General features: G+C 44.8%; 1 long non-coding RNA gene across 1 annotated transcript; it reads right to left on the reverse strand.

Annotated features, from left to right (window-relative positions):
• Nucleotides 1-1,324: 1,324 nt before the first annotated feature.
• LOC309841589 lies at nt 1,325-15,131 on the reverse strand. The gene is made up of 2 exons (XR_014299203.1): nt 14,961-15,131; nt 1,325-1,592 (listed from the first exon to the last, which is right to left on the reverse strand). It is a non-coding gene; the product is annotated as an uncharacterized lncRNA (long non-coding RNA).
• Nucleotides 15,132-15,835: the final 704 nt, after the last annotated feature.

Below are 15,835 nucleotides of genomic sequence, written 5' to 3' on the forward strand. Positions count from 1 at the left end.
CCATCCCTCTCCCACTCCTCCTCCTCCTACCCGCCCCCCACCCCTCCTCCCACCCCATCTTCTCTCCATCCTTCCTCCCACTCCTCCTCCTCCTACCCGCCCCCCACCCCTCCTCCCACCCCATCTTCTCTCCATCCTTCCTCCCACTCCTCCTCCTCCTACCCGCCCCCCACCCCTCCTCCCACCCCATCTTCTCTCCATCCTTCCTCCCACTCCTCCTCCTCCTACCCCGCCCCCCACCCCTCCTCCCACCCCCATCTTCTCTCCATCCCTCCTCCCACTCCTCCTCCCTCCCCATCTTCTCTCCTTCCCTCCACCCACCCTTCTTCCCAAACCTTCATCTGCTATGCCCCCCTCCTCCTGTCCCTTTCTCCTTCATCCCTCCGCCCACCCCTCCTCCCATCCCTTCCCCATCTGCTCCCCATCCTTCCTTCTATCCTTTTACCTCCTTCCAGTTTTCTTTCCATCCTTTCATCTTCTATTCATCCAGAACATTCTGCGGCGGGCCTCCTAGGCACTAGGCCCTATATTGACTCATATAGGCTCATAAAGGTGTCTGTCTGTCTCAGACATCCAGACATCTCAACAAACAATTACAACACATTGTTCAAGAGCCGCCACATGAACAGTCGATAACACTTCTGCCAGAGAGACCAGAGCAGGACTCAGAAATGAGCCAGGGGCAGGATGGCCTGACTCTAGGGACTGGGGAAGGATGAGAGAAACCTCCCCAGAGGACATGGAGCCTGGGTCAGGTTTTGAAGTGTGAGATAGTTCTGGCCAGGTGGTCTGAGCGAGATTAGGACCTGCAGAGAGCCCAAGGAAACTGAGGACTGCCAGGAAGGGTCTTGCCATCGTGGGTATGGATCCAAATCCCCAGGAAGTCAATAAAAATTTGATTTCCTGAAGTCCTCCTCTGGGGAGTATGACCCAGGAGGTCTGGGTAGGGAGTCAGGAATCAGGGTCACGGCCTCAGCACCAAGGTGCCTGCTGATGGAGAGAGCCCGTATCTCAGGCTGGCCATGGCTGGCTGCGTGGCTAAGCCTGTCCCTGCTTGCTTGGAGCCATTTCAGGTCTATAAGCAACTTCTCATCTGATAACATCTGTTTACTCACCTCGACAAAAGAAAAAACTGAGGACCAGAGAGACAAGGACTGAGCCCCAGGTGCGATCTCTGCATCCCTGCCTGGAAGCACACGGCCTTTGTACCTTCTGTCCCCTCTGTCTGGGTCACTCTCCCCGGCCCACAGCTGTATGTTTGGCTCCTCCCCTTCTGTGCTGGTTACCTGCTGCTGTATGACAAAATACCCCAAAACTCAGTGGCTTCGAAAAACCAACATTTATCATCACACAGTTTTTATGGGTCAAGAATCCACGAGTGGATGATTCCAGCTCAGGCTTTCTGAGGAGGCTGAAATCAGAATGGTGGCCGGGGCCGAGTCACCTGAAGGCTTGACAGGGTGGGCTGCCCAGACGGTGCCCTCATACCACTGTTGGCAGGAGGTCCCAGTGCTTGACTGGCCATTGGCAGAAAGGGTTGGGGCCTCTCCTCGGAGCTGCTGGACCGTCCTCATGCTATGGCACCAGGTGATCTGAAAACAAGCAAGCAATGTATTTATAACATACCCAGAAGGCAGGGGCAATCATTTCTGGCATGTTCTACCTGCTGGAAGTAAGTCTTCCGGTCCAGTTCGCACTCAAAGGGAGGAAATTAAGCTCCATCTCTTGAAAGGAAGACTATCAAAGAATTTGTGCACAAATTTTAAAATGCTATTCTCTTCATTCTCTTCCTTCAGGTCTCATGGACACCTTGCCTCTCGGAGATTCTCACCTGACACGTGGATCTGGAAGAATCGCCCACCTCTCATCTCTGTCCCTCTCCCCACAGGACAGGCTCCACGACATCAGACACTTCATCACTTTGGGTCACTAAGCATCCCCAGCATGAGAACAGTCCCTGGCACCTAGTAGACATTTGAGAATTACTTGTCGAATGCTAGGATGAAGAGGAAGATAAAGGAAGAGAGAGCAATGCTGACCCGATTGGGTCTTCCCTGCCTCTGGAATCCAGACCTGGTTGGATCCTGTAGGACCTGAAACCTCATCCTGGGCCAGACTGGGGACAGCCCCGCCTGGGGGTAAGTTCTGGTCCCCTCTGGACCATCAGCCTTTGGTGTGATGCCACATGTGTCCTTTGCCCCAGGTGAGCCGTGATTTCTCCATCTGATGGAAGCGTGCTAGATTCCTTCTTCCGCTTAGTAAGTATGTCCCAAGCACCTGCCACATGCCACACAGTGTCCTGGGCACCACACAGACAGCACCTGCCTCCGTGGGGTTGAGCCCCCAGAATAAACCCACCGTCCTTCCAGCTCCCCTGTGCTCCTGCTCTGTTCTCTGGCAGGTGCTGCTATGGACTGAATTACGTCCCCACAAATACCTTAACATGATAGGGCCTTTGGGAAGTAATTAGGGTTAGATGAGATCAGGAGAGTGGGGCCCTCAAGATTGGTATTGATGGCTTTCTAAGAAGAGGAAGGAAGAATGATCACTCTCTCTCCCTGCCATGGGAGGAGGGAGGTGGCAGTGTGTAAGCCAGGAAGAGGGCCCTCACGAAGGACCTAATTGGCTGGCACCTTGATCTTGGACTTCCCAGCCTCAAGAACTGTGAGAAATAAGAATCTGTCATGTAACTCCCCAGCCTACGGTATTTCATTAGAGCAGCCCAAGCTAGCTATTACAGATGCTGATGGCCGAGTATCTGAGTCCAGAGATTGGGCTGAGGTCTTTAAAACCCAGACTCTCCTGGGAAGGGGTAGAGAGCCATTGGAGAGAGAAATCACATTAAAGCCAGTTATGCGGAAACTATGGAGAACAAGCGCACGCTCAGTTCCGGGCCTTTGCACATGCTATTCTTCCTGCCTGGAACTCTTTTTCCCTATTGCACACTCCTATCACAGGCCAGCTCCTCCTTGCCCTTTGGTCTTGGCTCTAGTGCCAGCTGCACCCAGAAGACTTCTCTAAGCTAGTGTCTGGGTTGGGGTCCTCTGCTGATTCCCATGGCCCCCTGATGTCTTACATGAATACATTCTCCACACTAGACTACAAATCTTCCTTTGCTATGTCTCTACTCTGCACCTCCCATGAGTACCCCAAGGGAGAGACTCCAAGATCAGATCCTCAGGATGGGGACTCAACTTCAGCCAGGTTAATTTCTTTAAGATTTTATTTGTCAGAAACAGAGACAGAGAGAGAGCGAGCCAGCATAAGCAGGAGGTGCCTCTGGCAAAGGGAGAATCAGATCCCCGCCGAGCAAGAATGTGGGACTGGATCCCAGGACCTTGGGGTCCTGACCTGAGCTAAAGGCAGAAGCCACCCAAGCGTCTCCAGCCAGGTTAATTTCTTTAACCGGATCACACAGCTGGTGATTTCCCAAGATGTGGCAAAAACCCACACCTGTCTGGATGCCAAGTGTGAGCTCTTCACTCTATGCATCCAGGCTCTGAAGCATTTTCTCTAACACTCTCTCCTGTATCTTCATGAAGAACGAGTCTGTTCTTATCTCAAAAGGAGGAAGGAACCAAGGCCCAGAGTTCACCTACATTCAGCCTGTCCTGATCCCAGCCCCACTCACTTGGAGGTGATCTGTTTTGGCCCAGTGATGTATCAGATACGTTGCGGGGAGCCCCCTGCTTGCTGCACTAAGATCCCCACCTATGTGCTCTTGTTTACTGAGCCCAAACACAGAGGGAGAGAGCTGTTATCAGTCCTACCCATTTTCCAGGTGAGAAAACAGAGGCCCAGAGATGTGAGGTCCCTTGTTTACTCTCACTCAGCTGGGAAGTGGCAGAGCGGGGCTTTTAAACCCACATCCGTTTTGCTTTGCCCCACTGAGCCACAGAATGGCTTCGAAGCTCTGAGTGGGAGACAGGACACCACTTATTCGTTCATTCACTCGGGAATAAATACGGGCTCCCACGGGGGAGGCAGGTCATCCACAAATAGACGAATACATAAGCAAGGTGATTTCAGAGCCTTCACATAAGGGCCTTAAAAGGAAAGAAGCAGGATGATGTGACAGACAGTGACAGAGGGAGGGGACAAATCTTTAGATGGGGGTTCCTCCCTGGGGAAGTGACACCTGATCCACCGCCTGAGTGGCCCCCTCCTGGACATTTGACCAGAGGCTGAGGGTGAGAAGGGCAGCATTCCGAAGACGAGAAGGAGCATTTGGAGGGGCAGAAAGCAGGGAGGGGAGGAGGAAAGCCAGGCTGTGTCTCAGGTGGAGGCTATGCTTGGACAGGGGGCCTAGCCGCACCCTGTGAGTGGTGCGGATCAAGCAGGGGTTTCCATCCAGGGGATGGATGGATCCAGGAACCAGGGAGAGAAGGGGTGCACTGGGCTGCGGTGTCAGCTGAGGTTCCAGGGTACGGTCCTCGGAGTGAAGGTGGCCTGTCAGCAAGACGCAGCACGGCCCTGGGAATGGGCCACTTATGATGAACTCTCCCTCTGGCAGGCACGTAGTGGGGGTGTCAGTCAGGGAGAAGGGATTGTTTCCAATGCCACAGCTCAGGTGGGAGGCCTGGGACTGGCTATAGGAGTCTGAGGCCTCACTGTCCCCTTTTCCCACGTCAGGCCTGGGCCAGACCAAGGCTTCTTGGGTCCTCAGAAGACCCTGGGAGAGAGGCCTGCCCTTGGGGAGGCCCCAGGCCCTCTCCTGCCCATCTTGGCTGCCCCCTCCTTAGCCATACTCCTACCAGCCCTAGATCTTTGGACAGAGACTGAGCAATGCTCTCAGGGCAGAACAAAGGACTGGGCCAACCTGGTCCCTTTATGAACTGACAAAGGCTTTACCACCCATGGTGGGTGGTCAGACCCCATGGCCTGAGCCAGTGCCAAGGTCCTCACAGAGACCACAGAAGGGGCAGTTGTCTTGTGTCTAAATTTCCTTCTGAGGCCCCTGAGGGGACAGTGCAGGACAATGGGAAGCACATGAGCTTTGAAATTTAAAAAAAAAAAAAAAATCTGGGTTCAAATCCTGGGTGCCTCTGTGTGATCTTGGGCAAGTCACGTGAACTCAGTTCCCTCATTCGCAAAATACAGGTGCACTGTGTGCCCCCAAGGCTCGTTAGAGATTAAAGGAGGCGATGTTGATGAGGAGCCCATCAGACATTAGCCTTCCTCCACCCATGTCACTGGCCAGCTGTGTGTCACCCAACATATGACTTGACTCCCATGGGGCTTCACAGAGTTTGGAAGCTGAAGGCCCCTCAAGTTTCATGTAATGAGCCCATGTTTACATATAATGTTAAACTAAGGTCCATGGTCAATGCCACGCTGAGCTGTGGGCTCCAAGACGCCACAGCTGTGTGGTCAGAATCCCAGCTAGGGGCTCATTCCTGGGTGCTGGCTCTTCTTCCCATTATATGGTTCAAGACCCTGCACAAGCCCCCTTTCCTCTCTGAGCTTCGGCTGCCCAGCAGCATCACGAGGGATCAGACCAGATGTTTTCTAAGGATTCTTTTTATTCTGCGTCTGCCGGCTCCTGGATTCCCTGAGTCAGATCAGTAGGACTGCAGTGTTGGCCACCTCTGAGCCACCAGGGTAACTCATCTAAGAAGTCAGATGACTCAGTCTCCTCTCTCCAGGCTGGGCCACATCTCCTGCCCTTGCCTGTGTTGTTCTGTGCCAGGAACACCCTTCCCACTCTGTTACACTGCTCCAGTCACACGGTAAAAGGTCGCCTCTGATATGAAGCTTTTCCTGCCTGCCGGTTCCTCATGTAAAACTAACCTTCCCATCATGCTTCCCTGGCCTTGAGCACACTCCCAACATTAGACAAGTACCACTCTATTGCCTGATTTATGTGTAGGTAGGCAGCTCCGTGAGGGCAGGGCTGGCTCTGATCCATATCTGTGTCCAGCATTGGGCCTGGTGTGCAGTGAGCAGCGTAAGCATCCACTGAATGAAAGAAAGCGGAAGGAAGGATGGTAGGAAGGGGAAGGGAGGGAGGAAGGGAAGGGAAGCGGAGGGAGAAAAGGAAAGAAAGGAAGGAAGGAAGGAAGGAAGGAAGGAAGGAAGGAAGGAAGGAAGGAGATGAGGGGAAGAAGAGGGCAGGAAGGAAGTCAGTCAGTCAGTCAGTCACAGTCCAAGGCAAATGGCAGCCAACAGGCCTTGCCCTTGCATCTTGCTGAGAACCAGTCGTCCCCAACCCAGCCCATGTACCCCAGTGAGCAGCCCGGGCCCACCTGGCCATAGAGTCACTAATGAGCATTGATTCTGATCGGTCCCATCCATCATGCCTCTGGAGCTCCTTTTCTTAAAGAACATTAGGGAGCAAATGTATCATTGGTGACTGGAGGCCCAATAAAGCAGGCACCTCGCGAAATTTAGTATTCAACTCGTAAAGGCCTTAAAAGCATTTTTCAATTATGAATGGCCTGGGGGGAGTCATTCTTTCTTCGCCGGGGGATGAATAAAGGTGGAAAATAATAGCATATCAATATTGTTGCAACTTAGCAGGATTAATCTGAGAGAGTTAAAGTTGTTGCTTCTCCCTGCAGCCTGAGCACTCAGGTGCACTGGGAAGGACTTGGCCAAGGTGATCCTCACCAGGACCCCGTGGGTGGGACTGCCGCCTGGTGGATCAACACCTCAAGTACCACACCCTCCCCCTCTTTCTCCCCCATGACCTGCCCCCAGAGCATTCCCTGGCCCTGAGCCATTCTTCTTACCCATGTGAGGCCTCCAGGGCCGGCCTTCTCATAATGATCTCTAAGCTCTGTACCATCCTGAGGGCTTAAAAGAGGTCTTTATCCTGATTGTGGTGATGGCTGCTCAAATCTACACATATGGTAGCATTTCAGAGAACTATACACACACGCATACACACACAAACACACAAGACATAAAGAGTTCGTGTAAGTCAGGTGAAGAGTACAAATTTGTTCTATTTCTAGAACTTCCTATGCATTTTTAACTACTTCAAAATAAGAAATTATAATCAAAACTAAACAATTAGTTAAAAAATGTAAAAGGTGGGGGCGCCTGGGTGGCTCAGTGGGTTAAGCTGCTGCCTTCGGCTCAGGTCATGATCTCGGGGTCCTGGGATCGAGTCCCGCATTGGGCTCTCTGCTCAGCGGGGAGCCTGCTTCCCCTTCTCTCTCTGCCTGCCTCTCCGACTACTTGTGATTTCTCTCTGTCAAATAAATAAATAAAATCTTAAAAAAAAAAAATGTAAAAGGTGGTTCTCACAGGAGCAAAGGAAATGGAATTCCATTGGTAGAAGTACAAAAGGCAGGTAGCTGTAGGAAATAATGTTGCATTATCTGGGGGGGAATAGTCAGAGCAATGCCTCCCCTCCAAAGATGTCTGCCTCCTAATGCCCAGAACCTATGGAGAAGTTAGATTACATGGTAAAGGGGAATTAAGGTTACAGATGGACTGAATTTGCTATCAGCTGACCCCCAAGATGGGAAGATTATCCTGAATTATCCAGGTGGGCCCAAAATACTCACAAGATTCTTTTAAGTGAGAGAGGGAGGCCTCAGAGTCAGAGAGAGATTTGAAGATGCTACTGCTGGCTTTGAAGATAGAGGAAGTGGTCATTAGCTAAGGAATAGGGCAGCCTCCGGAAGTCTGAAAAGGCGAAGAAAAAGTGTCTTCCCTAGAGCTTCCATAAAGAACTCAGCCCTGACAACACCTCAATATTAGCCCAGCAAGACCCATTTTGGACTTCCATCTTTGGAACTATAAAATAAATATGTTTCAGCTACTGTTTGTGGTCATTTGTTACAGCAGCAATGAGAAGCTAATACATCCAGTAGACATTTTTTAATTCAATGTGCACACACACTAAGATTCAACAATTTCACTCCTATAGAAAAACTTTTTTTAAGCTTTTATTTATTTATTTGACAGACAGAGAGATCACAAGCAGGCAGAGAGGCAGTTGGGGAGGGCAGGCTCCCTGCTGAGCAGAGAGCCCGATGCGGGACTTGATCCCAGGATCCTGAGATCATGACCTGAGCTGAAGGCAAAGGCTTAACCCACTGAGTGACCCAGGCACCCCTAAAGAAAATCTTTGATCTGCTCTCGGTTGTGGTTAGATGTGGTGTAGGGTCATCTACAAGAGCGTTCATTGTACCATTATTCAAAATAAGCTAACTAGAAATGATCCAAATGTTCATCAATAGGAAATGGATAAATCCAATGTAGTGTATTCATACAATGGAATATTATACAACATTGAAAAATGAATGACTTATAGTTAAACACAAACACATGGAAGAATCACACAAGAAATGATAAATGAAAGAAGCAAGTCACAGAGAAAGACATATAATAGCATTCATTTATATAAAGCTCAAAAATAGACAAAGCTAAATAACATACAACTGAGGGCTGTCTTTTTAACATTTTTACTCCAGTATAGATAACATATAGTGTTATATTAGTTTCAAGTTCACAATATAGTGTTTCAACTATTCCATACACTCCTGGTGCTCATCACAAGTGTACTCTTTAATCCCCATTACCTGTATTACCTATTCCCCCCCACTCCCCCTCTGGTAATCACCAGTTTGTTCTCCAAGGGATATCTTTTTAAAAAGTAAAACTACAAGAACAAAGAAGGACTAATACAAAGATCACTATGTTAGTCACCTCTTGGGATAAAGATAGAAAAGGTTGAGACCCACAAGGAGTCTTAAAGGTACAGCAGTTTCTTGAGCTGGGTGGTATGGATGCAGGCATCTGTTGTATTGTATTGTATTGTATTATATTATATTATATTATATTATATTATATTATATTATATCACATTTACTTAAATTATATGTATATATTTATATGCCCTTTTGAGTGGATGGTAGAGTTCACAATAAAATATTCTTTAAAGTCTTTGCTTTTGATGGCTCATTTGACCCTTTGTCACTACACCATGAACAAGGCAGGATAGGGGTCATTACCATCATTCTACAAGTGGGGAAACTGAGGCTCTGAGAGGGGAAGTGACTTACTCAATCTCACTTGCCTACTTCCTAAGCTTCATCTCTATCCATTCACCCCGTGTCCTGTACTCTAGTTTGAGTTCAAGAAAGCAATGAGATAGCAGAGAGAGAAACCATGAGTCTCTTCCTTGCTTTTGAATTTCCAAAGAGGGAGTCAAAACCTCAGGTCATGGACTAATTGTGGAGATTATGTAAGCAAACTCCCCTGTCCCTCAGATTGTATAGAGATTTCTGAGCTTGTGTAACTATAAGCCTGTAAATGTATATAGCAGCATATAGGCTTTGGGGAGTCAGAAGTAGTGAACCGTGCTGTAGAAACTATGGCTTCCTGAGAAAGAAGGATCCTATACTGTATTTCCTCTGAGCCAAATATTACCAGATAGCTTCATAGGTTCTGAAAAAAAAAATCTATAAATCTCACTTCCAAGGAGAATCCAGGGATGGTGCAAGACCCCAGGGTAAAACTGTCTGGGTGGGGTACAGACCAGAAGGACCATGGGTGCCTCCATCAAGCTTCCTGAGCTCATTTTGTGTAGGAAATGGCATAAATAACCAAAATCTAATATGTAAATAAACAAGAAAATAAACAACCATGATCTGAAAAAAAGGAGACAACATTATAGAACTTACAGATACTAAAAAGATTTTTTAAAAAATGAAGAGATATTGTGCAAAGTTTTATAAGGATGAATTTGATAATTTAGATGAACTGGACAATTCCTCAAACAACTAACATAAACTGATAGAAGAATAAGTAGAAAATTTGCATAGACCTATATATTTTAAAGAAAACATACCCATTTAAAAAAAATTCACAAGGACTATTTTAGGCATAGATGGTTTCATTGATGAATTTCTCCAGACATATAAGGAAGAAATGATACCAATTTTACACAAACTGTTCCAAAGAATATGTTTTTAAAAAACATTTTCTAACACACTTTTAAGGCCAGCATAATCCTGATACCAAAAATTGCAGAAAATGAAAATTAAAGACCAATCTCTCTCATGATTAATTAAGCTCTCTAAGGCTCAGTTGTTCATCTGTCAAGTGGAGATCACAATAGTTACCTTTCTTGGAGAGTTCTTGTAAGGATTAAATGAGATAGATACAAAAGTCCTTACCAAAATACAGGGAAACCAAATCCATATGTATGGAGATTTTTTTAAGGTTTATTTACTTATCTTAGAAAGAGAGCATGTGTGTGTGTGTGTGTGTGTGTGTGTGTGTGTGTGTGTGTGAAAGAGAGTATGGAGGGGAGGGGCAGAGGCAGACAGTTCTCAAGCAGACTCCCTGCTGAGAAGGGAGCCCGACTCAGGACTTGATCCCAGCACCCTGAAATCCATGGCCTGAGCCGAAACCAAGAGCCAGTTGCCCAACCAACTGGGCCACCCAGGTGCCCCTGTATGGAGGTTTTTATAGTCACAACTGAGTTGGGATTTTTCTTCCCAAGTATGAGAAATTTATTTTAACATTTAAAAATCCACTATTAGGGGCACCTGGCTGGCTCAGTTGGTAGAGCATGCAACTCTCGATCTTGGGGTTGTAGGTTCAAGTCCCTCACTGGGTATAGAGATTATTTAAAAAATTAAATTTTTTTTTTAAAAATCCATTATGATATTCAAGAAAAGTGTTGGCGAGGATGTGCCTTGTTGGTCACTGTGGAAAACAGTATGGAGGTTCCTTGAAAAATTAAACATTAAAATCCAGTAACCACACTCCTGGGTATTTATCCAAAGAATACAAAATCACTACTTGAAAGAATATATGCATCCCTATGTTTATTGCAACATTATTTATAATAGCCAAATTACAGAAGCAACCCAAGCATCTATCAACAGATGAATGGATTTTAAAAATTTGTGAATGTATGTGTAATGTAACATTATTTTATCATAAAAAAGAATGAAATCTTGTCATTTGTAACAACATCGATGGAACTAAAGAATACAATGCTAAGTGAAATAAGTCAGAAAAAGACAAATATCGTATGATTTCAGGCATATGTGGAATTTAAGAAACAAAACAAATGAACAAAGGGGAAAAAGAGAGAGAGACAAACCAAGAAATAGATCCTTATATAGAGAACAAACTGATAGTTACCAGAAGGGAGGTGGGTTGCAGGATGAGTGAAATAGGTGATGGGGATTAAAGAGTACACTTAACATGATGAGCACTGTAGAGATTAATGAGTAGTGTAGAGAATTGTTGAACTGCTATATTATACACATGAAACTAATATAACACTGTATGTTAACTATACTGGAATTAAAATTAAAAACTTAATAAATGTTTTAAAGAACCAACCAATTATTATAAATGACCATACTAAAGGAAATAACAAAAGGAAATAGAGGATGAAAATCATACTGTCATCACAACCAATGTAAAAATCATTTGATAAAATTCAACACATATTCATGATTCTTAAAACTCTTAAAAATACATATTTTTAAAAATTTCTTAACCTGCTAAAAGGAATTTTCATAAGATTCCTTGCAGCAAACAATACCTGATGGCAAAATATTAAGAAATTTCCTTGGAGATTGCTAATGGGGAAATTGTGTCTACATCTGCCACTTATTTTTTAAGGAGGGGAGAGGCATAGGGAGAGAGCAAGAGAGAATCCCAAGCAGGCTCCATGCTCAGCAGAGCCTGACATAGGGCTCAATCCCACAGCCCGGAGATCATAACTTGAGCTGAAATCAAGACTTGGAAACCCAACCAGGTGAGCCACCCCGGTGCCCCTACTATTGCCATTTCTATTCCACATTGTACTGGAGATCCTAGCCAGAGCAATAAGATAAGAAAAATAAATAAAATGCATAAAGAATAAAAGAAGCAGCAGGAGACAACATGGTTGTATCCATAGAAAATTTAAATTAATTTATAAATAACTAAAATCTTTAGCAAACGCAGCAATATTGATATATAGAATATATGTATTCTATATATCAATAATATTTTAATTTTAAAATATATTATTTATATTTTATATATATAAATAATATATTGATATATATATAATATTTTATATATTTCTATATATCAATATTTTAATTTTAAAATATATAATTTATAATTATATAAATTTTATAATATATAATTTTAAAATATATAATTTATAATTATATAAATTTTATAATATATAATTTTAAAATATATAATTTAAATTTTAAAATATATAATTTATTTTAAAATATATAATTTATAATAGAGTAAAAAATCACATAACTAATAGTCTAAATGAGATGTATACAGGGGTGCCTGGGTGGCTCAGTCAATTAGTCATACAACTTGATTTCAGCTCAGGTCATGATCTCAGGATCATGGGATGAAGCCCCACATTGGGCTCCATGCTCAGTGTTGAGTCCACTTAAGATTCTTTCTCTCCCTCTCTCTCTGCCTCTTCCCCAGCTCACACACACTCTCTCCCCCCTCTCTCTCTCAACTAGAACAAAAATCTTTAAATAATAAAATAAAATGAGACGTATAAGATTGCTACAGAGAACTATAAAACATTATCCAAAAAAAATAATCAATGGAAGAATAGACCATGTTCATGGATTAAAAGACTCTGTATTGTAAAACCAATTCTTCTCTATAAATTAATCTATAGATTCAGTGTAATCCAAATCCAAGTCCAAGATGAAATCCCCAGCAGGCTTTTTTGGTGGAAACTGCTAAGTTAGTTATAAAAATTTTAATGAAAATGCAAAAGATAAAAATATCCAGGATAATCTTGAAGAAGAGCAAAGTTAAAGAACTTAAACCAGTGTATATAAAGACTTATTATAAAGCTAAAGTAATTAAGATAGTGTGGTATTAATGCAAGGAAAGACAAATATATCATAGAAAGTAAAGAAATTCCATTTCTTGCACAATTGAGTTTATGGGGTGAGGTTTATACTCATTGCACAGCCATAAGTGCCATAAGGGCACCTAATGGGTGGACCTTGAGAGTCAGGAATGCTTCCTTGAAGAAATAATGATAGAACAAAAATGTGAAGAAAAAAAGAGAGAGCGCGCATGTGCAAAGGTCCTGTGGGTGTAGGAAACCTGGCCCCATTAAGGAAGTTGAAAGAAAGCTCATGAGGCTAGAATAGAGAGAGAGGAGGGGTGAATATTGGAGCTGTGGCCAGAGTAGTCAAAGTTCTGCATGGCTTCCAGGGCCACAGTAAGGACTATGACCTCATCTCCACTTTCATAAGGTTCTTTACACCTGCTCAGGGAATTACTTCCCATAAGACTGCGAGCCCTACAAGAATGAACAGTGCTCTGTGTCTTGGTGGCAGTAGAAGGTACCCAGAGGTACCTGATGAGCACATATGAGAGCAGAGATAGAATAAGAGTCAGGGCCAGTGACTCCTTATCCAGGGTTCTTTTGTTCACCTTGGTGCCTCAAGGCTTCCAAGACTATTCAAGTCCTCTCCCTCCTTCTCCCCTTAAATACAAAAACAGAAAAACTCTTTGTATTACACACAAGACCTTATTCATACTGTGTGGTCCTCTGTTCTCCTAAAGAAAGTGGCTGCCAGAGGCCAAGGTCTGCCTCTTCCATGTCTATAGCCCAGCTCCTGACAGAATCTGGAAACCAGGCAATAATCAGCAGACACTTATGACGTGTTTTCTGACAGACTTGTGCTCAAAAACCAGCTCTACCTCTGACCTTCTTTGTGACTTCAGGCTGCTTAATATGGCCTTGGAGGCTCAGTTGTTCATCTGTAAAATGGGGGTGGTAATGCTACTTTCCTCCAAGAATTCTTGTGAGGATTACATGAGATAACATGTGAAAAGTACCTAACGGAATCTGACACATCCTAAATGCTCAAGGAATGCTAGCTGCTATGATTGTCTTTATTCTTTGAGCTTCAGTGTTTTTCATCTACCAGTTGGTTAAATGAACTTATCTGGGGGTGATACCAGTGGAGACATTCCCAATCTACCTTACATATTTTGGTAATGGTTAAAACTCCCCTTCAGGGATATATTGCTTTTGCCACTTTTAATATGTGTAAATTCTACCTCCTGTGTTGTCATAAGGTTAAACAAGACAGGATATTTAAAGCACCTATCATAGTATCTGGTGTATGGCCGTGATTCAATAAATCATGGATTTGTTTATTACCAACCATAAGCAGAATCCTTTGTCCTAGAATTCACCTTCTCAGCATAAGTCTTGCCCTATCCCTCCAGTAGGTGACCTCAGAGATATCCAGGGGTTCTCTGGCTGACAGAAAAAGCACAGGAGCCCCTTCTCCCACTGAGACCTGTGCACCTCCTCCTGATTTCTCCAGTAGAGCATTTACTCCTAGTGTTTTCAGTCTGCCTCTTGCCAAATAAAAGGGACAACCAAAATCTGGTTGCTCCACCCTGGCCATCAACCCAAAGGAAGGAGCTTCAGTCCTAATGCCACATGCAAGCCATCCCTAATGTCAAAGAGAGACTCTGTGTCTTTTCCTCGTTTTTAAGATTTTATTTATTTGAGAGAAGAGAAAGAAAGCATGAGCTGGGGAAGGGGGAGAGGCAGAGGAAGAAGCAGATTCCCTGCTGAGCAGGTAGCCCAAAGCAGGGCTCATTTCCAGGATCCCAAGATCATGACCTAAGCCAAAGGTAGACACTTAAACAACTGAACCATCCAGGTGTCCCAAGATGCCCATGTCTTTATGCAAGACAAGCCACATGGATGTGACGTTGAACAGCTAGCGCCTCTGGGTGACAGAGAAAGCCCAGGGGAATCAGAAAACCAAGAAAGGCCCTTGCACCTGAAAAAATAAGCTTGGTGGTTCCTGTGGACCCTAAGACAGAGAAAGAATAGCACTCTCAGTCAGTTTGTCCCTCCTTGAATCCCAGCCAGGGCTAACCTCCTAGCAAGTGGAAACACTTTACAGACTTGATAGGAAGGTCTCGCTTTTCTATCTCCTCACTGGACCAGCCACCTCACCTCTCACCTTGACCAGTCTGTCTTCCTGGTGGTTTCTCCAGTTCTCCTCTTTGTGCCTGTATCAGTCAGGCCAGGTTAGGCAGTGCTGCAGTAACAAATAATCTCCATGCCCCTGTGGCTTGCAGGAACAGAGATGTACTTTTCAGCCACACTGCCAGTCTACTGCTGGTCAAATACAACTCTGATCCATGTCATCTTCTCTTGTAAACTGCACAGATGAAGCCACCTCCTTGTAGAATACGACAAAGTTGTCTTAGAGGCAGGAAATGAAACACTGCAAGTTACACAATGCCTTAAACTTCTGCCCAAAAGTGGCACATGGCAGTTCGACTCACGTTTCATTGGCCAAAGTAAGTCATGTGATCAAACCTGATGTCAATGAGGTGGGAACCGTATGACCCTCCCATGGAAAGAAATGAATAACTGAGAACAATCATACAACGTACTCCCATCCCACACCTTGCATCAATCTATTTTCAATTAGGCAGATCAAGGGAAGTATAAAAACATAAATCAGATTATCATATTCACCTGTTTTAAACCCTCCACCCTCATCCTTAGAATAAAATCCCAATTCCTGCCAGTTTGGCCCAGCCTCCCTCCTACCTTCCCTTCAATCCTTCTCCTACTTTCACTCTGGTTTCACCCACACTGGCTTCTGAATTTGCAAGCTCTTTCTCACCATAGGGCCTTTGTACATGCTGTTCCCTAAGCCCAGGTCAATGCTTCAACTCAGCTCCTCCCAGGCCTGGCTTTTCCCAGCTTAACTATCACAGTAGAGAAACCCCTTTAACCATCCCACCATTCTCTCCCACATTACCCCATTTATGTCCTTCCTAACATTAAGCAAGCTGGAATTATTATATAACCGGTACATAAGCT

The sequence above is a fragment of the Mustela nivalis genome (genome assembly GCF_964662115.1).
Source record: "Mustela nivalis genome assembly, chromosome: 10".
Taxonomy (NCBI): Eukaryota; Metazoa; Chordata; class Mammalia; order Carnivora; family Mustelidae; genus Mustela; species Mustela nivalis.